General features: G+C 56.7%; 1 protein-coding gene across 1 annotated transcript in view; it reads left to right on the top strand.

Annotated features, from left to right (window-relative positions):
* The first annotated feature begins 173 nt into the window (after positions 1-173).
* Positions 174-23,592, top strand: part of TFEB (transcription factor EB) — a 47,935-nt gene continuing 24,516 nt past the window's right edge. Inside the window, exon 1 of the mRNA XM_082662739.1 lies at positions 174-419. The gene's annotated coding sequence lies outside the window, so the exon portion shown is untranslated. The remainder of the gene's footprint in view (positions 420-23,592) is intronic.

Consider the following 23,592-nt stretch of genomic DNA (forward strand, 5'->3'; position numbering starts at 1 on the left):
AGCGGGACTACAAATCCCGGCATGCCTAGCCGAGCTGCAGGGAGGACTACGCTTCCCAGCGGGCTCCGCGGCAGGCCGACGTGGGGCGGAGTCGGGCGGGGCGGGGCGGGGCCGCGGGGTAGGGTGCTGCCCTCTGCCGGGCGCGGCGGGAAGTGAGTGCGGAGTGACAGCAAGGGCCCCGGCGCCGGGCGCGGGGCTCGGTGACAGCGGAGGCGGCGGCCGCCGGCTGGACGTAGGGAGCGGCGGCGGCGCCGACGGCAGAAGGAAGGGCGGACAGGGGCGGGCCTCCCTGGTGGCGCGGAGCCTGAGGAGCCCGGGAGGGGGTGGCCGGCACAGCTCTCGGGCCGGACACCTGAACTTGGGACAAGTTGCCGGAGCCGCGGGGCGCGGGCGGCGGACGGATTGACCTTCATAGTTAGGTGAGCAGCGCTGGGGGGCAAGGGGTGCGCGGAGGGCCCGGAACCCCCGACCCAGGCTCCCCTGCTCCGATCCAGTGGGTCCGGGAGACAGGTGGGTGGGTGGGGGTGTCGACTGGAAAGGGGAGCGAGACCGTGTGCGCCGCGCTGCCACCCGCCCCGCTGTCCGTCTAGCCCGGGACGCCCGGCGCATGGCCGGGGCGGCGCTGCCCGCGGAGCCTGGGAGCCCCTTCAGCCCCTCCCTTCAGGCCACGGCCGGGGGGCGGCTTCTCTGCGACCTTATGTAACCAGGCGGGAGGGGCCGTGGCGGGCACGGGCCTTCCCGGCCCGGGAGCTGGGAGTCGAAGGGGCGGGAGACGTGGGAGTGAACTTGCAAGAAGTTTGAGGGCGTGTGGGCCCGGCGCCCACTTCTTCTCCACCGGACGCGGCTGGGGCGGGTGGCACAGGGGAGGGCGCCGGAGGTAGGGGAGGTGTGCGGGGGCCGACTCCGGCCGGGCCAGGCCCTGCCTGGATGGTCCGGGGGAATGGGAGGGCCGGAGCGGCGCCACGCCCCGGGGGCCGGGCTGCTGGAAGCTGAGGGGGGGGCGGGTGGAAGTACCATCCCTCCCTCCCTTCCCGTCCCTTCCTCCCCCTCGGCCTCTTGAAGAAGCCGCCTCTGCCAGAGTCCCCCGGTATCCCTGAGCGCAGTCTTTTTCTCCCCCTTGCATTATTCCACGACCTTAGGGAATCCCAACCCCAGAGCTCACCCACTGCACGCCCCTCTTTCTACCTTCCCTGGAGCTCCCAGCCATCTGCCCGCCCCCTGAGTATCCCCCTTCTTCTCGGTCCCGAATCCCGGAAAACACGCCTCCTTCCCCCCGATTCCCTGAGTCCGCACCGCCCAACCTCAGGCTGTCCCGCCCCCGAGTCAGCGCTCCTTCTTCTCCCCTCCTCCCGGTACCCCGATCAGCTATTCGGCCGCAGCGAGTGCGCTCGCCTCCTCGAAGGGAGCGGGCTGATGCCAGCTCGGCTCCCCCGCCCCTCGGCCCCCTCCCGCCGGGGGTTCTGGCTTCACGCACGGCTGCCCCGAGCTGCTCAGGGTTGCGCGAGCAGGTTCGCGCTGAAGCCGCCCGGCGCGCCCCAGCCCAGCGCCCAGGGGGAGGGAGGAAGGGAGGGAGGGGGAGAGGGCGCCTGGGGCGGGGCTCGTCTGCGCGAGCGCCCGCATTGCCCAGGGCTCCCCCACCCCCTCCTCGTTCCAGGCCAGCCCCTCACCGCGGGGGCCTTCTCAGATGCCCCGTCCACTCCTGCCGCCCGTCTGTTCTGGGGATGGTTCTGCGCGAACAGTTTCAGGACTAAACTTTAGCTCTTTGGCTTAGTGTTCTCTGGGGAAGTGTCAGTTAATTGCCGCCCAGACCCCACCCCCCACCCTGAGAGAGGGGTGCTTGGGTGAGCAGGGAAGGGGACAGGCCGGTTCAGGTCCCCAGTGACACCTCTGGGATGTGGGCTCAGGACCCTGCGAGCTGAGATTCCACCGGCCCAAGACCTGGCACTCTCGGGCAACTGGCGGTGGAGGGGAAGGTAGGGGCCGGTCTCTGGTGTCCTCCAAGGCCACCAGCTGTGGGTGCCCTCAGGTCAGATCGCAGTTCTTCGTTCCTTGGCTTGTGCCCTCTGAGGCCTTCACTCTTCCCAGCCTGAGAGATGGCCCCAGGCCCTGCCTTCAGGGAGATCGCAGTCTGGGAGAGAGACAGCCAGGCCAGAAGAGGCTGGAGAGGGGAAGGGCTGGCTGCCTTGGGAGCCCTGCCTCAGTTTCCCCAGCCGTGGAATTTACTTGGACCCCTTCATTCTGCCTGCCTCCTGGCTTCTAGATGTGAGTCGGGAACCAGAGAGTGTAAATGAAGGGCTGTTTAGGGTGACTCTATGCTCTGCTTGTGCGGGAGAGCAGCCAATGTTGCTCACAGTTTACAAGGCCTGTTACAGCTGCAGTGCTATTTTGTCCTCAGCTCAGCTCTGTGAGGTGCAGCCAAATGGGAACCCAGGCCTCCTGGTTCTGTGTCCCATGGAAGGGGTGCAGGGATTGAGGACATCTCCTCAGGTGAGCACTCAATCCAGGGAGAGCCCCTGGGCTTCTGTGGGCTGATGGCCTGGTAACTCACAGTCAGTGGTGGGTAGGAGGGTGGGCCAGGGCAGGCAGGAGCCCATCCAGGGTTCTGGGATGATGGGAGTACCCAGTGCTCACCTCCAGGGCCAGTGAGGCCTCCCTTTCAGCCTCTCGGCTGGAAAGCAGGTGGGAGGGGCTTCCCACCTCTCAGGCCTGGCTGCCCTTTGAGGGTCTGGCTTCTGGCCTGGATCCCTCCTGGGGCTCTGTTTATGGCTGTAATTGCATCATTAGCCAGAGTTTATAGAGTTACTTAGCACCTGCCCCCACAGGGAGTGGCCTAGCCACCCCCTGGCTTCTGTCTCTTCCTTTTCAAAGTCAACTTGGTTTCTGCAGGCAGCAGGGGTTTCCCCAACCGCAGCTGGCATGAAAGCCAGGTTGGGCCTTTGTCCTAGGGATGGAGGGCAGTCAGCACTTGGGGCCCAGCTTGGGGCTGCCCTGGAGATGACAGTGGAAATTGGGTTGGCCTCCTCTGATACAGAGGGAGGGAGTTCAGAGTTCCCAGAGCTGCCAGAAGTGTCCACATCCCAGGATACAGTGGTTGTTTTTGCATATAATATATGTAACCTCATCTGAAAAGAGGGAGATAAAAATGTACAAACTTCACAGGCTGCTGTAAGGAGTCAGGTGCCTGGTACATGGTGAGTCCAGGGTGCTGCTCTGTATGTCAGTGTGGGGTGTATGTGATTGATGGGAGTTTGTGGTTATGAGGTTATAGGTGTCTACATACATGTATATAGATGAATTGTGTATATGCATGTCTATGAGAGTGTAACGATAACTTAAATTAATAGAATATGCATCTATTCTCTTTATGCTATAATAGAACAATATTGTAATAAAATTTAGTTATAATAATATTTCTCAACATTTATTGTATATTTACTCTTCAGAATGAGGTAGGACTTATTATTTTCATTATACTGATTCAGAGAAGTTAAGCAGGTTGCCTGAAGTCACATAGCCTGGAAGTGGTAGGGATTCTAACCCAGGCCCAACTGAGTCCGAAATCCATGTTCTCAATCCCTGCAGAAGACCACTTCAGGGTTTCCCAGGAGTTCTGTCTTAAAAGGCAGGGTGTGTCGTGATGCAGGAACCTTCTTTTCCCCCTCCGGGGTCTCCTGCTCTGAGCAGGGGTGGGACTTGTTGAAGCCCCTGCCCCAGGACATACCTGTCTCCTGGATGCTCTTCTGAGCTGCTGACACAGGTGACGAAGGACCCCTGGCAAGAACTCTCCTGCCCGGCCCGGGGAAGAGATGGGTTCAGACAAGGCTTCCTGGGGCTCCTTGGATACCTCAAACGTTCCCCTACAATGGAGCCCTTAGTAAGCACTTGTTTAATCAGATGTGGAGAAAAGGCTGGGGGGCTGTTGGGTGAGAAGGGGACAGTAGGGAGTCGTGAGAAGAACCCGGGAGACCCCGCTCTGACAGGCCGTGTGGTATCACAAAATACCTATAGTGATATTGTATAAAATATACCTTGACATGACCTGGGACCTGCCTCACATTTTAGCGCCCATTCCCACCCTTATTCAACCCTCTCCTCCATCCTGCCCATTTCTCTTTATTAGTGTGGTAGACTGCAAAGGTGGCCCAAATTTTCTCCCTCTGTGTAGCCATGACCGGTGCCTGCCTCTCTCAGCCTCGGTTTCCGTATCTGTGAACCTAGATCATCTGTGGAGTCCCCTCCAGCGCGAGCCTTCTATCCATCTTCCGCAGAGGCACCAAGGCAGGAGAGGCTTCAGAAAGGGTTGGGTATGGGGTGCAGGGGAGAGGGGAGGTGCTGCCCAAGTCCACTCAATAGAGCTTTCGCTAAAGCCTGGCCCCGTGGAGCGACCAGCCAGTTTTTCTTGGGACAGAGCCATAGCTACCATGTATTGAGCGCTGGGCTAAGTGTACCCTAGAGCATGAGCTCCAGGGCCAGGCTACCTGGCTTGGAATCCCAGCTCTGCCACTTACCAGCTGTGTGACCCTGGGCAAGCTGCTAAACCGCACTGTGTCTCTGTTTCCACACCTAGAAATCGAGGAGTATAGTAGCACCTACCTAATAGTGCTGTAGGGAGGGCTAAGTGTGTGGGTGCTTGCAGCATGTACAGGACCTAGAACAGTGCCGTGCTCAAAAAATGTTAATTATCATAATTAACTTCTATAATGTCTTTATTTCTCATTTCCAGGTGAGGAAACAGAGGCATAGGGAGCTCTAGGGGAGAAATAAAGACCTATGGGTTGCAAACAGGCCTCTCCCTTGGGTCTAGCAGCCTCGAGCAAAATGCCTTATATGGGGCTTTGCAGACTCCATGGCCACAGTCCCCACCACTCCCTGTTGTCCCACACCCTGCTCGGTCTCCACAATTAACAAGGTAGCAGATTTGGCCATGCCTGCAGCATCTCTACCTCCCCTGCCCTGCCCTGCCCCTTGGGACTCCTAGGATAGCATCTGGCCTGGTCACTTACTACTCACTCCTGACCAGAGGCCCTTCCCCTGCCCTCCTGCTGCCTGGCCCTCCTGCACTCTGACCAGAGATACGGATCTCCTTGTCTGCAATGCCACTAAAAGTAGAGATAAAATCTCAGCCATAAGGCAGGATGTGGAACTTACCGTGCCCACAGGAAGTGCTTTGCTGGCTATGGGGCAGTGGGGGCAGTGGGTGAGAGCAGAGGGCAGCCGAGAGGGGCAGAAGCAAGAGGCAGAGTCATCACCAGTTTTCTTTCCTGTCTCTTAAGTGTGGGCATGAGGAGGAAGAGAAATTAGGTCTGGTCACCCCCACCCTTGTCCAGCTTCCTTGGGGCCAGGCCACCTTCTTGTCTTCTATCCACACAGCGGGGTCCCAGAATCAAATGTGATGCCATGGGATTAATCCAGGAATTCCAACAGACCATCCAGAAACCCATGGTCCATATTCCCTCGTCCCAGCCCTTGTTCATGCTGGTCCCTTCTCCTGGCAACCCCTCCCCTACTCCCCTCCCTATAGGCAAATCCTCTGTCCATAAAGGCACACCCTTCCAGGAGACCAGGGGACTGCTCCATCTGCAGCTCCAGCTGGATGTTGTGATGCCCTGGGAAGCTCTTTTAAAAAAAAACTGTTGCATCTGAGTCTTCAGGGAGGGGCTTAGGCATCAATATTAAAAAAAAAGAAAAAAGAAAATTTTGTCTGATGATTCTAAAGCCCTGTCTCTAGGACAGTGGTTCTCAAATTGGAGTGGGCATCAGGATCAACTGCAGGATTGTTCAAACAGTTTACTGGGCCCCACTCTCAGGGTTTCTAACTGAGTAGGTCTGCAAATTCCAATAGGTCTAGAATCTGCAATTCTGACACGTTTGCTGGTAATGCTAATGCTTCCGGTCCTGGGACCCCGCTCTGATAACCTACTGTTTTGCAGCTCCCCAGGCCAGAGCTATCTGTTTCCTGGGTCTCCGCTTGCTTTGGGTCTCTTAGGCCTGTCTCCTTTTCGAATCCAGGTCCCCAGGGGTAGGAACCACTCTGAGACCATTTGGTGACCCCTAGTCTCTGGTATGGTCAGCCCTCCCTCCCCCATCCTGACTTTCTGCCCTCACCTCCCATTAAATTGACCAGGGTCCAGTCTTAGCCCCACCCTTCAGGACAGGTGCTCAGGAAATAGTTACTGCTTAAGGCAGGGTGAGGTGGACAACACCAGCCCCGAGAGTCATCGGGACCCGGGGGCGGTGGGGTCTGAAGCTCCCGTAAAAGTGCTTGGAGCCAGGGTGGCGTTGCTGGCACCAGGGTGGAGGTGTCCAAAGCAGCCCAAAATGCAGGTGTAGAAAGACCCATCATGTTATTTTACTCTCCCGCCCTGTGGGGGGTGTTTGATCACTGTTTGAATTGCATTTTTTGGTTAATAATAAAAATGATAATACACATGCAAGAAATAGACATTTCCGGGCTTCCCTGGTGGCGCAGTGGTCGAGAGTCCGCCTGCCGATGCAGGGGACACGGGTTCGTGCCCCGGTCCGGGAAGATCCCACATGCCGCGGAGCGGCTGGGCCTGTGAGCCATGGCCGCTGAGCCTGCGCGTCCGGAGCCTGTGCTCCGCAGCGGGAGAGGCCACAGCAGTGAGAGGCCGGCGTACCGCAAAAAAAAAAAAAAACAGCCATTTCCTTCTCCTTTCTTCACCCGGCCTGGAGGCGGTGGAGTGGTGGGGGGGGGCCATTGTTCGGAGGAGGGATGTCCATCATCTTCCAGGGGGTCCTGGGCCTTGAGGGCAGCAGATAGCCGGGTGACAGTGGGGTTTCACTGGGAGGCCTGTGTAGGTGGAGTCTTCCTTGGAAGCTGGGGGAGTTTCAGGGAAGCCTTCTGGGGGGTGAGAAGAGGTGACAGTAGGTCCTCCAGCCCTGCAGGGGGGTGGTGAGAGGAACTGGAGTCAGAGCCCATCAATCTGCAGATGAATGGACTGCTCCAAGGTCACACTCTGAGCACAGGGGTGGGGTCTGTCTTGTAGGATGCAGTATCGCCAGTGCCTGGAGAGAGGCTGGTGTGTAATGCGTGCTCAGTATAGCTTTATGAAGTGAGTGAGCGAGCGTGAATCGGGCCCCAGTCGTGTGCTCAGAAGCGAAGACACACAGATGCTTTACCCGTGGTCTCTGCCCTGCAGGAACATCACCATTTAAGACCCAGGGACTGGTTCCCAGGAACTTGTACAAGGAGGAGCTCCCTGCCTCTGCCCACAGTGATCCAGGCCCAGCCTGGCTCTAGCATGGGGCTCGCAGCCTGTCCCTCCCCGCGGAGAGTTTGCAGCAGCAGCCCTGCCCCCTACCCCCCCACCCCCCACCCCAGTTCTACCAGTGGGTCTGTGGGGTGGGGCTCCGGTTCGTTTTCTCCTGTTTGCCTAGGGAAATCACAGCCTGTCCTCTGCTTGTTTACAATTGGTTTGGGGACAGCACCTGCCCCAGCTCTTACATCCCTGAGGGGTGCAGTGTGGCCAGGAGGTGACACACTATCCTGTCCACCCCCTGCCACCTCTGTCCCCTCCCTGCCCTGGCCAGGTGTGCTCTCAGCTGCCCCTGCCAGCGAGGCACCCTCTGGCTTTGCCATGGGCTGATTGGAGCTGCAGGGCTGTGGGCCTCAGAGGCCGGCTGGCGCAGCCCCTGTGTTGTCGAGAGGAGGGGACCGGGATCCAGGGAGTGCGGGGGACCCGCTCCAGCATCCATTGGGGTCAGCAGGCACGGACTGAGTGGGGGCCTGGCACTGTGCCGGCCAAGCAGGGTGGGTGGGAATAAAGACACGGCTCCTCTCCCAAAACTGATAGCCTGGTGGGGAATTTCAGTAACTGCAGAGGACAGTGAAAGGCAGAGTGATGTGAGATAGTACAGAGCCGTGGACTAAATGACCACAAATGTGTCAACGCCTGGCCCTTTGGTCTGAAGAGCATTCTTCCTTTTTTTTTTTTAATTAATTTTTATTGGAGTATAGTTGATTTACAATGTTGTGTTAGTTTCAGGTGTACAGCAAAGTGAATCAGTTTATACATATCCACATATCCACTCTTTTTTTAGATTCTATTCCCATCTAGGCCATTACAGAGTATTGAGTGGTGTTCCCTGTGCTATACAGTAGGTTCTCATTAGTTATCTATTTTATATATAGTAGTGTGTATATGTCAATCCCAATCTCCCAATTTACCCCTCCCCCCCGAAGGGCATTCTTCCTTGGTCCAGAGAGAGTTTTTACAGAAGGGCTCATGCCAGCACTGAGACCTTGGCTCAGCCCTTCTCACCCCTTGAGCTCCAGAAAGGGTGGCTCTCTCGATCCATGGGTCCTCTCACCCGAGGGTCACCTCTGCAGGCAGGCCCAGGAGTCTTCCTTCCTGGACAGGGTCCTTTCTTTCCAGAGGCCTAGAGGCTGCTGAGTGAGAGGTGAAACCACAGGGAGGCTGCTGGCTCCTGAGCTACCCGCCTGTCATTTGAAGCTCTGGGCCCTGGGGCACACGGTGCTAAATTGGGTGCAACAGCTCAGGCATCTTTGGGCACACCTGTTGCTGAGCCCCAAGACTTGGGCTTGGAACCGGAGCAGTGCCTCTGCTCCCCCACCCCACCTCCAGCATCCCTCTCTTCCCCCTCTTTCCTTTGCCCCCACATCCCTATCCCTCTGACCTTTCATCTAGTTCCAAGACATCTGGAACATCAGGCCTAGATGCGGGTGTGTCTCCCTGTCCTGCTTCATCTCCTTCATTTCATTTTTCTGCCTCCCTCCTTCTTTTGGTGTATTTAGAGGGTGTGTGAGGCCCGCCCTGCTCCCCTAGGGCCTTCCCAGTGTGGACCTCTGAGCTCTGCTGTCGGGGACCCAGAGGAATGGCCCAGGGCAGGGTGAGGTGGGTGCGAGGGAGCCCAGCATCATGCAACCCCCTGCCCGTGGCCACCAGGGGCATGTGGTGGCTGGGATGCCCCGGGGTGGGTGGGAGATGAAAGGGCCTGGTCCTGTGGGCTGAGGGGCAGCCCATAGTCTGGGCCAGCTGGAGGAGCCCCTCTACAGACAGCCCTGGGTGTCACTGGCTCCTCCAGACCTGTGACTAACTATAGCTTTTCATCCAGTAGGTTTGGCCTAATCGTAATGGTTTTCAAAGCCAGGTGAGAGAAGAAAATATTAGAACTTCTATTTCTATGTATTTCTATCTCATCGTTTTGTCCCTCCTTTTATGGTGAAATATAGCATAATTGCCAAAAGGAGCATAAACCTATATGGATAATGTAATAAATAATTATAAAAGTGAACACCCGGGCTTCCCTGGTGGCGCAGTGGTTGAGAGTCCGCCTGCCGATGCAGGGGACACGGGTTCGTGCCCCGGTCTGGGAAGATCCCACATGCCGCGGAGTGGATGGGCCTGTGAGCCATGGCCGCTGAGCCTGAGCATCCGGAGCCTGTGCTCCGCAATGCGAGAGGCCACAACAGTGAGAGGCCCGCGTACCGCAAACAAACAAACAAAAAAAAGTGAACACCCAGGTTACCACCACCCAGATGAAGAAACAGAATGTAACCTGCATTCTGAAATCAGCTTGTGTGCCCCACCTTGGTCATAAGCCCCTCCCCCAGGGCAAACCACTATTGTGACTTTCAAGATAATCGGTTCCTTGCTTTCCTTTATCATGTAACCACCTGTACCTGCATCCTTTAGCAAGAGAGTTTAGTTTTGCCTGGTTTTGAGTTTCTAGAGCTGGAATGACACTGAACATGTTCTTTTGTCACGTTGTGAGATCCGTCCACCATTGTTGTGTGTAGCTGTGGTGTGTTCATTTTCACTGCTGTATAGTATCCCCTGTATGAACTTGTTACCATATTTGTATCCATCCCGCCACTCATGGACCTTTGGGTTGCTTTCCTTTTCTGGCTACTGTGAACAATGCCGTAAGAACATCCTGGAATTTGCTTCTTGGTACACTGGTGCATACACTTCTCCAGAGTCCATATAACCCGGAACGGAATTGCTAGAGCACAGGGTATGCAATGCATATTTCAACTTTAGTAAATACTGTGTTAAGTGGTTGCACCAATTTACTCCTCACTGGTGACACCTAAGAGTTCTTATCGCTCTGTATCCTCACTAACACTTGGTATTGGTGGACCGTTTCAGTTCCGTCCCACTGGTGAGCGTGTAACAGTATCTCATCATGGGTGTAATTTATATTTCCCTCCTCACCTTTTTTATAGATCTATTTTTGTGTATGTTTGCTCACAGGCATGATATATTAATACACTGGTATTTATAAGCAATTCCTGAGAAAAGGAACTAATATTGGGGGTGCTCAAAATTTTTTACTCACAGGGGTGAGTGATCAAGATCATTGAAAGACCACTGAAATATTGAATGCCAGGGAGGGGGCTGGTTTATAGGTTGGCGAGGGGTAGGTGGTCTTGGGACGAGATTCCCAAGTGGCACTGGCTGCCAAGGAGGCAGCTCTGCCCAGAGGGTACTGAGCCGACAGGGTACTTACCAGCACCTTCAGGCCCTCCTGCCTGGCACATCTAGGGCTCCAGCAGATACCCTTCAATTTAGAATTGGCAGGTGCCCGACTTTCAGGTCCTTTTAGGGCAGTAGTTCTCTTTGTCTCCCAGGGGACATTTGGCAATGTCTGATGACATTTTTGGTTGTCACAACTCAGGGAATGCTACTGGCATCTAGTGGGTAGAGGCCAGAGACGCTGCTAACGGGTCTAAAATGCTCAGAACAGCCCAGCAACAAAGAGTTATCCGGCCCCAAGTGTCAGCCGTGTTGAGGTTGAGAAACTCTGTTCTAGGGAAGGATCCAGGAACCTGAGATTTGCCATGACCTCGCTGTGTGGCCCTAGGGAAGTGACTAAATGCTTTGAGCCCTAGTGTCCTCATCTCAAAAGGACGGTGGCAAGTGTTGCTGCCCCCTCCCCTTCATAGGTTGTTGTCAGGACTGGGGAGAGGGTGGCTGTGTAGGCATCTTGGGGAGCATCCCGGCAGAGGGGCCCATGGCCATTGTTTCCAGGGGGTGGGGGGTTTCCAGCGCCGGCCCTTCCCCTCGACTGTGCTCCCTGTCCATCCAGTGAGCTGGAGGCATCAGGTGATGGCCGTGGGCCTCCTGCTACTCCAGGTCTCAGAGGGCTGTGGGGGAACTGCCCCGAGGGCCCCTGCCTTTTGATGAGGGCTGCAGAAATGAGGGGCTCTCTGGGGAGCCCTGGGGCCCAGGAAAAACCATTTCTGACTTTGTCCTCAGCTGGGTGGGAGTCCAAGGTTGTCTGGGGTGATAAGAGGTGCTTATCATACTCCTTATCTGAGGCCCCATTTCAAGTCCGGTGGTGAAGCGTGGGAGCCAGAGGTCATCCTTAGGGGCTCTGTACACCCAGGCCAAGCTTTGTGTCCTTCTGGAGTTTGCTATCTCAGGGAGGGCCCAGGATTGGGTCAGAGTCTGGGTCAGAGCTCTCTGGGCCTCTTTGACCTCCCCATTCTGAGGCTCACCTCACCCCCTGCGTCTTCAGGAGCCTTGGCGTGCCTAGCCTCCCCGCCACCACACTATCCCTTCCTGAGACATGCTCTTGTGCAAGGGCCTAGTAAACTCATCCACCCCAGGCGTAGATGACTGACGACAGCTCAGTGACTGCCTGCCTTTCTTGACAAGCCGTATCTAACTACCAGAGGTGGGAGTCCCTTAGCCACCAGAAAGAAACACTAGCGAAATGTCAAGTGTCTCAGGCTGTTAGAGAAGTGCTTCGGGGGCTGAGGGACCTCTGAAACCTCAAGTGTAGCAAGAGCATCTTCCCACAAGTGAGAATCGTGTGGTGGCTCAGATCTCCCCAGAGCTTCACAGGACTGTGCTGGGTCTCAGGGTCCATTTCAAGGTGGGCCAGAGTGAGAGTGTGAATTGGGTGTCTGGAGGCCCTGGGAAGGCCAAAGGCTGAGGTCACAGGTGTGGGGTCAGTCAGGAAAGTGGTGAACCGTGGGGCTTCTGGCTAAGGGGGCACACACCTCCAGGAGGGACAGGGAGGATGTGTGGGTTAGGGTCTGGCCCGCCCGGGACCTAGTAGGATTCCTGCAGATCCTTGCCCCTCTGTGCCTCTCCATCTCGGGGCAGGGGCAGCTTGGCCTGGGGCCCTGTGTGGCTCTGTGGGCAGTGGGGCTGTCATCGGCTCAGTCTGGAGTAGGGAGGGACCCTGTAGGTGGCCTGGAGCCCCGGGTCCACGAGATGGGAGCTGGGAGCCCATCGGCGTTGGGTAGGGTTGTGTGAGAGGCCTTCCGGGCGTGTGGTTCCCTCTGCACTGTGAGTAATCCTCAGCACACTTGCAGCTCCCAGGGGATTGTGCAACTTCCTCTCAGGCCAAGGTGCGGGGGGCTGGGTGAGAACCAGCCCTGGGGAAAATGAGGAAACTGGAGCCGGCACAGGGGCCAGGGGCACGGCCCTGGGCTCTGGACCCCCGAAGAGCTGAGCCTTCCTGGGAGCCTCCTTCCAGGGCGCTCCCCTCTCCAGTTACGCGGGCATGTGTGCACGTGCGTGTGGCGGGGGGGGGGGGGGGGGGGTGGGGGTGGGGGGATGTCTTTGGGGAGCTGAGTTAGTGGGGATGAGGTCCCGCAGGCTGCGCTGGCCTGTGGGTATCTTTTGAGCGGAGTCAGGGCTGGGGAAGCAGGTGGTGAAGGGAGGGGCTGGGGAGAGAGGGGATGGGATGGTGGAAAGCATGTGAAATCAGGAGAAGCAGACTGCCAGTCCCACCTCTGCGGAGCCGTGCAGCCCTGGGCAGTGTAACTACGCGCTCCCTGCTTCCTCTCCTCCTCTCCCGGGCTCGTCTGAGCCTCTGGTGAGAAGGTAATGGGCGTGATGCACTTAGCCCGGCGGCCAGGCTGCAGGAAATACGCACTGACGTCAAGACTGGGAGCAGACGCTGCCGGGCCAGCTGGGTTCAAGTCCTGGCCCTGCCGCTTTTGCAGCTCTGTGATCCTGGGGCCTCAGTCTCCTCTTCTGTAAAATGGAGATGACAGTTACAGTGCCCACCGTGTGGGTTCATTCTGAGGATTAAAAGACTTAATTCACGGAGAGCGCTCAGAACGGCACCTGGCGCAGGTTCACGTCGTACCTGCATGTGAGCATGTTTGTGCGCAAACAGCAAAACACCAGGTTCACGGGGATTATCTCTGATGGCGAGGATTTGAGTGGGGCCTGGGGATACTATTAAGAGCTCCTGTTTCCAGGCCTCACTCCACGTCAGATGCTGGGCCAAATGCTTGACCTGTACCAGCCCCTTGGACCCTCACACTCACCCTATGAGGTGGGCGCTGTCATCATCCCCATTTCACAGATGGGGACACGGAGGCACAGAGGCATCGCGTGACTTACCAGGGCAGTGCTGTCAGTGAGGAGAACAGCAGGATGGTCTGCCATAGCCCTGCTGGACCTCCTCTGGGTTCGGCTGGAGGTGGGCGGGTGGAGAGGAGGGAGTAGGGTGTGTTGTGAGAGGGGTGGGGGCCCGCCTCACGGCCAGTCAGCTCCGGCCAGGAGCCCTGTCTTCTCTTTGTACAATTTCCAATAACATAGTCAACAAATATAAAGAATGACATTGATATAGGTAATGACTTTTTCGTAGTGGGAGGGAATGGACTTCCTTGGGCAGAGCTCCCTGCCAGTGGGTGGACTTTCGAGAGGAGTTGAAGGCCACTCCCCTGGGGGGCAGGACGGGGCAGGATGGTCATGAACGTGGCTCCAGATTCAGGCAGCCTGGCTCTGACCCCTGCCCAAGCCGTTTACTCCGTGACCCTGGCCTCAGTTTCCTCACATGTAAAACTCCTCCCGGTCCCTTCCTCTTAAAGTGATCGTGAGGATGAAATGAGATCCCATAAGAGAATGCTTAGCACAGGCCTGGCCGGAGTCAGTGTCCGCCACATGGATGCCTCTCTTAGGCACCTGCTACACAGAGAGTCGTGCGCCAGGCAGGGAGCGGGGCTATGCAGATACCCTTGGAGGGCCCTTCTTTGAACTGTGGATCGGGGCAACTGATTGGACCCTAATCTGGCCATGAACTCAGCTTAGTGGGTCTCAATGAAAATGAAATGAAAAGGAAGTAATAAATTAAATGGAAAAGAATGATGGGAAACATCCAAGTGTATTATTGCACAGTACTGGTAAGTGTTGTTTTGTACAACTTTTTTGGAGTTTCATGTGCATGTGTACACGCACTCCGTGTGTGTGTGTGTGTGTGTGTGTGTGTGTGTGTGTCCTGGGTCAAACAAAATATACTTTTCTGTGAGTCATGGTCAAAATATTTGGGGCCACCGCCTGAGAGATGATCTCCCTCCCGTGCAGTGATGTTCATGGAGCACCTGCTCAGGGTGAGACACAGCTCCACATGTGGGAGGCAGACTGGGGGGTTGGGACCCAATTCTTAGCAAGGTGGCTTGGTGAGCGGGCCCGGTGGGGGTCAGCAGACACAGAGGGCAGGGGGTGGTTAGGGAGGGCTTCCTGGGTGATGACATGCATGGGGTGGGGACAGTGAGGGGAGGCGATGCCTGGGGTGAGTGTTTGACTTGGGGTCTGGAGATAGAGAGCCCCCCAGTGGGGGCTCCCTGTCAGTGGAGGGCTGCGGGGCCAGGCCTGGCCAGAGGTGAGGGTGAGAGTTGTCTCAAGGCACTGGGTGAGGGCTGTGCACGTTTTCCCTGGCTGGGGTGCGGTGTGGTAGAGGAGGACTCAGGTTTACTGATGTTCCGCCCACCCCAAGACTTGCAGGATCTGTGGTGATGGGTGGGACTCAGGGCTCAGATACTCTCCCTCCTCCCCTTGGCCCCTGGGAGTCTCCTGAGTCTTCTCCTCCTTTGTGCTGACCCGGCTGGCTCAGATGGGCCGGGCCTGGCCTGGGACCTGGCTCAGCCCTGTGCCCTGGTCCAGGAGCCAGAAGCCTTTCTATGACTTAGATCTCTGCCTGGGCTCAGTTGGGGTCTCCGTTTCTTCATCTCTAAAGTGGGCATACAAATCCCTGAGCAGCCAGCCGTCTGGGCGGTGATGCCCACCTTGTGACCTAACGGGGATGAGCTGGCTACAGGAAGTGTGGCGAGCTCTGGGTGGGTTGTAACTGTTGTCTCTAAGGCTGGGAGGGCTGGGGCAGGTCATGAGGATATCAGCTGCCTCGCTGGAGAGCCCCCCCCACCTCCCCACCCCGTGACCTGGGGCAAGGGTGGGGAGAGGCCTGTGACCCATGGTGAGCTGGGGATACCCCCGGCTCTGAGGGGGAGGTGGCCCATTAGGGGCCCCAGGGGATGAGACCCAGATTTGGCCTGGGTCTGGGAAACCCAACCTCCAGAGCCCCCACCTACATGGGGTACCCGAGGAGCCCCAGCTTGGAGGCCTGTGATGCCAGGTGGAGGGTCTGTGTCCTTGGACTTTTGGCAGAGGTCAATTTTCAGGAAGCTGTGGGTGGCTTTGAGGCTGCCAGACCCAGAGCCCAGAGGCTCAGGCATGAGCTCCCACAGGAGGATGTGGTATTGAATGAGAGGTCACGTATATCGAGTACCTACTGTATGCCAGGCACTTCTGTATATTTGCAAATTGAACCTTCACAGTAACCTCACGTGCAGGTCTTTTTATCATCCCGTTTTTAGGTGAGGAAACTGAGGCTCAGAACGATCAGATCTCTCTCGCTGGCTAGTGAGTGGCAGAGCTGGGCCGACGGCATGAGTTCTGGATTCAGGCTGCCAGGGTTGAAAGCCAGACAGTAGCACTTGCCAGCTGTGCCACCTTGGACAAAAGCCCGAACCTCTTTGCGCATGCGTTTCTTGCTCTGTGAAATGGGTATAACCGCAGTGCCCTCCTCAAAGGGTTGTTGTGAGAATTCCATGAGATTATGGAGGTCAAGTGCTTGGTACATAGGACACCATCTCTCCTGTCTGTACCAGGGAACCATTGTGTGGCCCGGGGCCCATTCTCTGGTCTCCTTGGGTCCCAGTCTCCTCAGCTGTGTGACGCAGGGTACTGACCCCTTCCCTGCCCTTCTCAACAGAATTGCTGAGGATCAGATGGGATCAAAACCCCGGATGGGTCCTGGGGGAGGCCTTCACAGAACAGAAATGCTAGACTCTTCAGCCCCCAGAGCTACCAGGAATTTTTCAGGGTTTGGAGCTAACTGCAGGTCCCGATGTATTTTGTCTGGGCCTGCTTCAAGCTTTCATGTTTCCTGCTGGCCCGTGGAGGCATTTGAAGTGCTGACCCCAGATCTACTCCAGAGTTTCTCAAGAAGTGTTCCGTGGAAGGGTTCGGTGATGAAGCAGGAGTGGGAGAGTTGAAAAAAAAAAAATGGATTTCTTTGCTACAGGACTTGTCAGAGCCTTTGATATGCTAATACTCTTTATGCACCTCCAGTGTGTGGTCATGGTATACTTCAGGATATTTCAAAGGCCTGGTGTTCAAAGCTCCATTTTCCAGATGGAGAAACTGAGACCTAGAGTGAAGCCTAGGAAATGATTTTCCCAGATCATGCAGTTATCGCTAACAGAGCTGTGACTAGAGTCCAGGGCTCCTGACTCCATGGCCCGTGCTCTGCCCGGGACACCGGCTTCTTGCTCTCCTTCAACGTGTGTGGTCTGCTCCCTTCCTGAAGGCTCCTCACCTTTTTCTGGCCCCTTCCCTCTGCCTCCCAGCAGCGTTAGAGGGTGTCCTGTTCCTTCTGGGTGTCGCTGGAAGAGCAGCATACGGGCTCCTGGGAGATGCTTCTGGGCTGGTAGATGGCAATAAGGCTTCATCCCAGCTGAGGGGCTCCTAGCAAGTTAATTCAGTTTTCTGAGCCTCGGTCTCTTCAACTGTAGAGTGATACTCATCACCTTGTCTCTCACCTGCAGGTACTGAGGGGTTCAGCTCTGCCACCTTGTGTGAATATGCTCTGTTAATCTTCAATTCGTGTCCAGATGTCCATGAGTCTAGCAATTCTGATCATTTCGGGGTGGGGGCGATGAGGGAAGAGCATGGAAGAAATGTGGGAGCCCCTGGCCGTGGGATCTGGCTTGGTTCTGACTCCCAAGTTCCGATTTGCTCCCCACATTTGATGTCTGCCCCTTAGTATATTGCTGGCCCTCTCTGGTCTCCGTTCCCCTGGTCACCTAGGAAGTGGGCTGGTCCGGCTGACACTAGGGACCCGTTTCACAGGGGAGGGGAGGGGAGCCGGGGGCATGGTTTCCCAGTGTCCTGTGGGGAGCTGGTGTCACAACTGGGAAGGAAACTCAAGTGTCTCCGTGCCTCAGTACGGCTCCGCCTCGAGCATGGTGGTCTCCAGAATCTGCCCGCTCCTCTGATCTCCCGGCCCCTTCAGGCAGGGAGTGTGTGCGGGCGTGCCCACATCTCTGTCCACTCAGCAGTTGGGGTATAAATATCCCAGGCTCTCTGCGGGCTGCGGGGGCGCTCCGGGTGCAAGGCTGGGGGGTGGGCCAGGCTGGCTTGGGAGGTGGGAGGTGGTGGTGCCTCCCTGGCAGTGTCCTCTCCCCGAGGGCTGTTTGCCCAGGTTATTCTTAGCACTGACTCATTATAGAGACTATTTTTAATCCTGTTTCTAAGCATTGCCAACATCTGGTGCAGACAGTACTGAAGGGGGTGGGGGTGGCAGGGCGACCCTTTGGGCATTGCTGGGGACCAGAGCCTCTGGCAGGACAGCAAGGGCAGAGTCTTCTGCTTCCTGCACCTGCCACTGCTTAAAACTGGGCATGCAGTAGGCGTCCTATTTGTGCTTGAATGCTGTTGGCTCCCCCACGACCTCATCCTTCCAGCGCCTGTCGGTGGAGGTGGGGAGGTGGGCTGGGGGTTACCATCCCGCCGGAGAGCATGAGCTGATGGTGCTCATCGGGTGGGCTTTCCCACGTCCATCCCTCAGGGATTCACTCGGCCTCTGACCCCTGAAGAGAAGGGCCTCCTCAGAGCAGGAGGGCAAGCCCCAAGCTGGGGCACTTGTTACAACCACTGCTATGGGAGGAGCCGGCAGACATTACAGGGAAGGAGGGTGCTCAGTGGTGAGTGTGCAGGCTCCAGGGCCAGACTGCCTGGGCTCAAGTCCTGGCTTTGCTGCTTCCTAGCTGTGTGACGTTGGGCAAGTCATCAACCTCTCTGTGCCTCAGTTTCCTCATCTGTGAAGTTGGGGTGGGAGTAGAGTGTTGTAAGGATTCAGTAAAATAATAATGTACCAAGTGCCTACCTAGTAAGTGCTGTATAGTAGGGAGCTGGTGGTATTGTCATTATTGCTATTGTTATTGTTACTAGTGAGAAGCTCTGTGTGTGCCCTGAGTTGGGGAGGAGGCGTCTGGGCTGTTCTCTGAGTGAGGTGGAGCTTGGCATGGGGCTCAAAGGGAGTGGTTGTACACAGGCATCATGATGGGGTGATTTCTGCCAGCCTTCCCCGAGGGGTCAAGGGCACACAGGTGGGTTGGAGTGTGGGCTTTGCCCTTCACAGTTCGGGTGAGTCACTTTTCTTTCTTTTCTTCTTTTTTTTTTTTTATATTCTTTTCCATTATGGTTTATCACAGGACATTGAATATAGTTTCCTGTGCTATACAGTAGGACCTTGTTGTTTATCCGTCCTATATGTAATAGTTTACGTCTGCTAAGCCAAAACTCCCAACCCATCCCTCCCCCACACCCCTCCCCCTTGGCAACCACAAGTCTGTTCTCTGTGTCTGTGAGTCTGTTTCTGTTTCGCAGATAGGTTCATCTGTGCCATATTTTAGATTCCACATATAAGTGATATCATATGGTATTTGCCTTTCTCTTTCTGATTTACTTCACTTAGTGTGATAATCTCTAGTTGCATCCATGTTGCTGCAAATGGCATTATTTTGTTCTTTTTTATGGCTGAGTAGTATTCCATTACATATATGTACCACAGCTTCTTTATCCATTCATCTGTCAGGGGATATTTAGGTTGTCTCCATGTCTTGGCTGTTGTGAACAGTGCTGCTTTGAACCTGGGGGTGCGTGTATCTTTTTGAATTACAGTTTTGTCTGGATACATGCTCAGGAGTGGGGTGGCTGGATCCTATGGTAATTCTATTTTTAGTTTTCTGAGGAACTTCTACACTGTTTTCCATAGTGGCTGCACCAACTTACATTCCCACCCACTCACTTAGCTCTTCTGAACGTCCATTTCTTTACCTTCATGACAGAGATGATACTACATAGGCCATAGAGTTATGGTGGAAAATAAAGCATTTGATGTTCGTGGAGCATTTTACCCAGTGCTGGGCACACGGTAGGACCTGAATCCATGAGACTTTCTTCCGTTTGTTTTTTGCTGTGTCCCTTTCCCATGTGACACATAGGGTGCCCTGGGTCTGGAAGGTTTGGACGGCGGGGGCTGGGGTCCTAGCTCTCAGTGAGCTATGTGAACACTCATAGCTTCCCCTGGTCTTCTGTAACACCAAGAGGCCAGAGAAAACTCTGGTTTTCAGACCCTTTCTCAGAACCCCTGTGGGTGCCTCGGGGAAGGACTAGGAGAACAGGGTGGTGGGGGGAGAGGCCCCCAGTTGGAGGCCAGGTGGTCTGGCCCTTCCCCCTCCCCACAAAGCTGCTTCATCCTCATGTTTTACTATCAAGTTTCTAGGTAAAATTTGTCTGAAAATGGGGTTCTGCTGTTGAAAACAGCCTGGGAGTCTCTGGTGGGTGACTTCCCAGGCTCCTGTCGCCGGCCGTCTGTGCCCTCCGACGTGGCAGTGACTCTGGGAGGTGACCTGTGCGTGGGCACTGTTGCCCAGAGGGTGCTGGCACTCCCCGAGGGGCGTGGGGGCAGGGAGGGGGCTTCCAGGCTGCTCCTGGGGGAGAGGTTTGAGCGCTGCCCTGGCCTCGCTGACTGTGGGACGTGGGTGCCCTGAAGACATACTCAGCCCCACAAGCAAAATCTCACAGGCAGGAGCGAGGGCTGAGATTGGGCAGAAAGGCGCGTGCCACAGTGCAGGTGCATTTGTAGTGAATGCTCAAGAAATATTTGAAAGGAATGAATGAAGGGGCACCAGCACCGCATCCCAGGGCAGCGGTACCTCTGAGAGGGTGGCAGATCCCCACTCTTCCCCTTCCTCCTTGCCCTCCACTCCCCCTTCCCTTTCTTCTGCTTTGCTTGACCAGCCTTAAGCTACCCCAGCCCTGGGGGCAGGCTCGGCCTCGCTCATAAGCTTCAGCAAAGACACTTCCTCAGCCTGAGCCTCACTTCGTTCATCAATGAAATGAGGATGATGGGCTTGGCTTGGGAGGCCTGCTCCGGTGTCGTGACCTCTGTTCTCAGGGCAGGTCACATGCACACCGGGGGAAGGCCAGCCCCCATCACCAGGCAGGGCCCTTGGGTTCCAAGATGAGGCTGGGGATGCCGCGGGGCTCCGACTGGGGCCTCCCACTGGGGCCTCCAGGGTGCGATGTGCCTGGGCCATGGCTGGGGTGGGGATGTGGGGGGCTGTGGGTGTGAGAGGAAGGGTGGGCAACCTACCATGTCCGCTGGGCCGGGGCCGCCACCGTGACTTTTGTGTGTGACCCTCTGCGAGTGTGGGTGGCCGCCAAATAGGGACATGTGTCCTTGTGAGTGGGTGTGAAAGGGTGTGTGAATCCAGCCGGCCAGGGAGCGAGGGCACTTATCTCCTGTTGCTGGGAGCTTCCTGGGCTCTGAAGAGAATGGAAAGTGATTCATGCAAAGGGGCCCCTCCCCAGTTCCCCACTTTAGCCACGACCTGAGGTATAGGGTGGCCTGGCTTCCTCCTTTGCCCCCACTCACCAGAGGCCCATGGCCCCCTCCTCCTTCACCTCAGACCCTGTATCTCACTCTGGGGTAGGGGGCTGCCCGAACCTGCAGTCTGACCCTCCTCTCAGTGGCATTTGGGGCAGGGGCGTGGTCCATGCCTGCAGCTCTAGAAGGCAGTGCGCCCCCAAGCCCGGCACAGCTAAGCCCCTGCGGCAGAAGAAGTGGCCTTCAGAGGCCCAGCCTGAGACGCCGTGGTCACCACCCCACACCAGCCGAGTGGTTTTCCAGCCAGAGGAGACCTGCGGGGAGGGGTGAGGAGAGGCTCCACCTGCCCACCGTCTCCCCGGCTCCGGCCATCCTGGCTGCAGCCACTGCCTGTGACTCATTCCCCCGGGGACTGAGTCGGCTCCTCTCCTGGGGCACCGGCCCAGGCTCAGAAAGTTGGGGAGGGAGGAGTGAGGCCCTCTGCGCGAGGAGGGGTCGCAGCAGACCTCTCTGGTGTCCTCTGGCCTCTGCAGACTTCACCTTCCCTTTGCCGCAGCCCCAGATTACATAATGGGGCCCAAATGCCTCACAAGTGAGCGGCCCAGCCTGGCAGCTGGACTCAGGAGTCCCTATTCCCCAGTGCCCGCCACCAGCGCACGTCCCCATTCCAGTGCCCGGCTCGCTGGGGGAGTGGGTGGTGCCTCCCACAACCCCCCCCCACTGTGAGGGGGGGCGCTGGGCAGCCTGGGAGGGGGTGGGGAGGCCCTCTCCAGGGAAATGAATTCCTGGCCTGGCCCCAGATGCCGGCCTGCCCAGCTCTGCTCCGGGCTAACGCTGGTTGCACACACAGCCCCATTGTACGCCTGGGCCCTGTGCCCGCCATGGGCCTGGCACCAGCTCCATCAACAGCAGTGGCTCCGTCAGCTCCTCAGCACCCCCTGCCAGGGCCCGAGCCACTGGGCCCCCGGGGAGGAGGAGGGAGGGCTGGCGATTAGGCTGTGAGTGAGGGTGCCCCGAGCTGAGGCGCCCTGAGGAGCCAAAGGCATACATTTGTTTCTTTGTCAACTGTGGATACAGGGCAGGGAGCACTGTCCCCCATTCACATGGGGCATCAAGACCCCGAGAGGCTGCAGTAGCCTGCCCAAGGGCACACAGCTAGCAAGGGATGGAGCCGGGGTTCGAGCTCAGGCAACCTTGGTCCAGAGTCTTTTCTGCACCCTTTACTGTGCTACATACCCAGTCTCCAGGTCAGGGCTGGGGGAAAGGCAGTGATCCTTCTTTCCCCAGACCAACGTTGAGGAGCTAGGCAGGCTACTTTCTGGAAAGTACATGTCCCCAGGGTGGAAGGGGACCCTGGAATAGTAGGGTCTGGAGCCGTGTGCTCGTGAGAAGCGTGGTGGTTTTCAAGGATGATACTGGTGGCTGGACAGGCAGAGCAAGTCTCCAGAGTCGGAAGGCGGCTCTGTGCCTCAGTTTCCCTGCCCCACCGGCACTGAACATCCCCTGTGCTTCTTGGCAGGGCGTAAGAATGTAGAGGTGAGGTGTGGCCAGGGCTGAGACCTGGACCCTCATCTCCTTTTCCTATGCTCCATAGGCTGGCTGGGAAGTTCCCTTTTCCCAACCTAGACCAAGGCCTCCTGTTGCTTCTATTCTTAGAGTCTGTCCTGAGCTGCCCCATCTCCTCAGGTTTCCCAGCCTGAAGGGGCCTCTGAGGCCAGAGAGCCTGCCAAGGGGGCAGCCTAGCTCTAGGCTGCGAGGGGGTCCCATCTCTGCCTAGCGCCCAGGCCCCTCAGGCCAGGCTGGAGGGTGCCCAGAATCAACTTCCATGGGTCTCAGCTTATCCACTCATGACCTCCGACCCCATGGGTTTGGGCAGAGCTGAAGCGCCTCCCTTCTTCTCGGCCCAGCCTCCTTGTCCCCTGCCCATCGCGGGCACGAGGCCTGGCTCCCCCTTGGTGACACCTCAGCCCTCTCAGCAAATGGACAGGGCAGTTTGCAGGGACCACACGGTTGTGCAGTGCCAGGGCTGGGCCTTGGGGACAGGTGGGGAAGAGAGAGGCTGGAAAGGGACACCAAGGCCAGCTCCCTTCTCACCCCACTCTGGAGTCTTGTCTGCTTTCCCAGTCTGCTTGGGCTCAGCTTACTCTGATTATGCTGTCCCCCAAGACAGCCAACACATCTTCATCCAAGGCCACAGCAGGGCACGTCAAACCCAGAAGGGCCATGTCTGAGTGCCTTCTCCCTGGGAGATGCCAAGAAAGAGAACGCCTGGGGACGGCCCTCAGGGAGTTTCTACTACAGCTGAGAAAACTAGGCAGAGTAACTTCTCTGTGCCTCAGTTTCTCATTTATAAAATGGGTACACTAATATTTCCTACTTCCCAGTGTTGTTGAGAAGGGCAGATGAATTAAGACATGGCAAATCCTAAGGAGGAACAGTTCTTGACAAATGGTAAGTGCTCAGTTCAGGTTTCTTGGTAGTAGTCATAGTGGTAGTAGTCATTCTAGTAGAAGTACAATATATGATGTCAGGTAATGCTGTTTTTTCCAAACTAGGTTGTGCGTACCGGTGAGGACAGGGACTGTCTTACTCATCTCTGTATCTTGGCGTCGGGCACAGAGCCTGGCTTGGAGCAGATTAAGTAATTGTTTTCAAATGGTTATCAGAGGACGGTAGAGTCAGGGTGGGCTGCCTGGAAGAGGTGGCCCTAGAGTAGGGCCTCCTGAGATGCACAGGCATTAGACAATCTGTGGATGGAGGATGGGGCAGGGGGTACATCTGGAGGCGTCGATTGTGTTGGGGAGAGAGTGAGAAAACCCCCTGAGCCCAGGACTTGGTGAGGACAGGGGGATCCTGGATGCCTTAAAGGCCCATCTAGGGAGTTACGACTTTATCTGGTGGACAGTG

The sequence above is a fragment of the Grampus griseus genome, assembly GCF_964374135.1.
Source record: "Grampus griseus genome assembly, chromosome: 10".
Classification (NCBI taxonomy): Eukaryota; Metazoa; Chordata; class Mammalia; order Artiodactyla; family Delphinidae; genus Grampus; species Grampus griseus.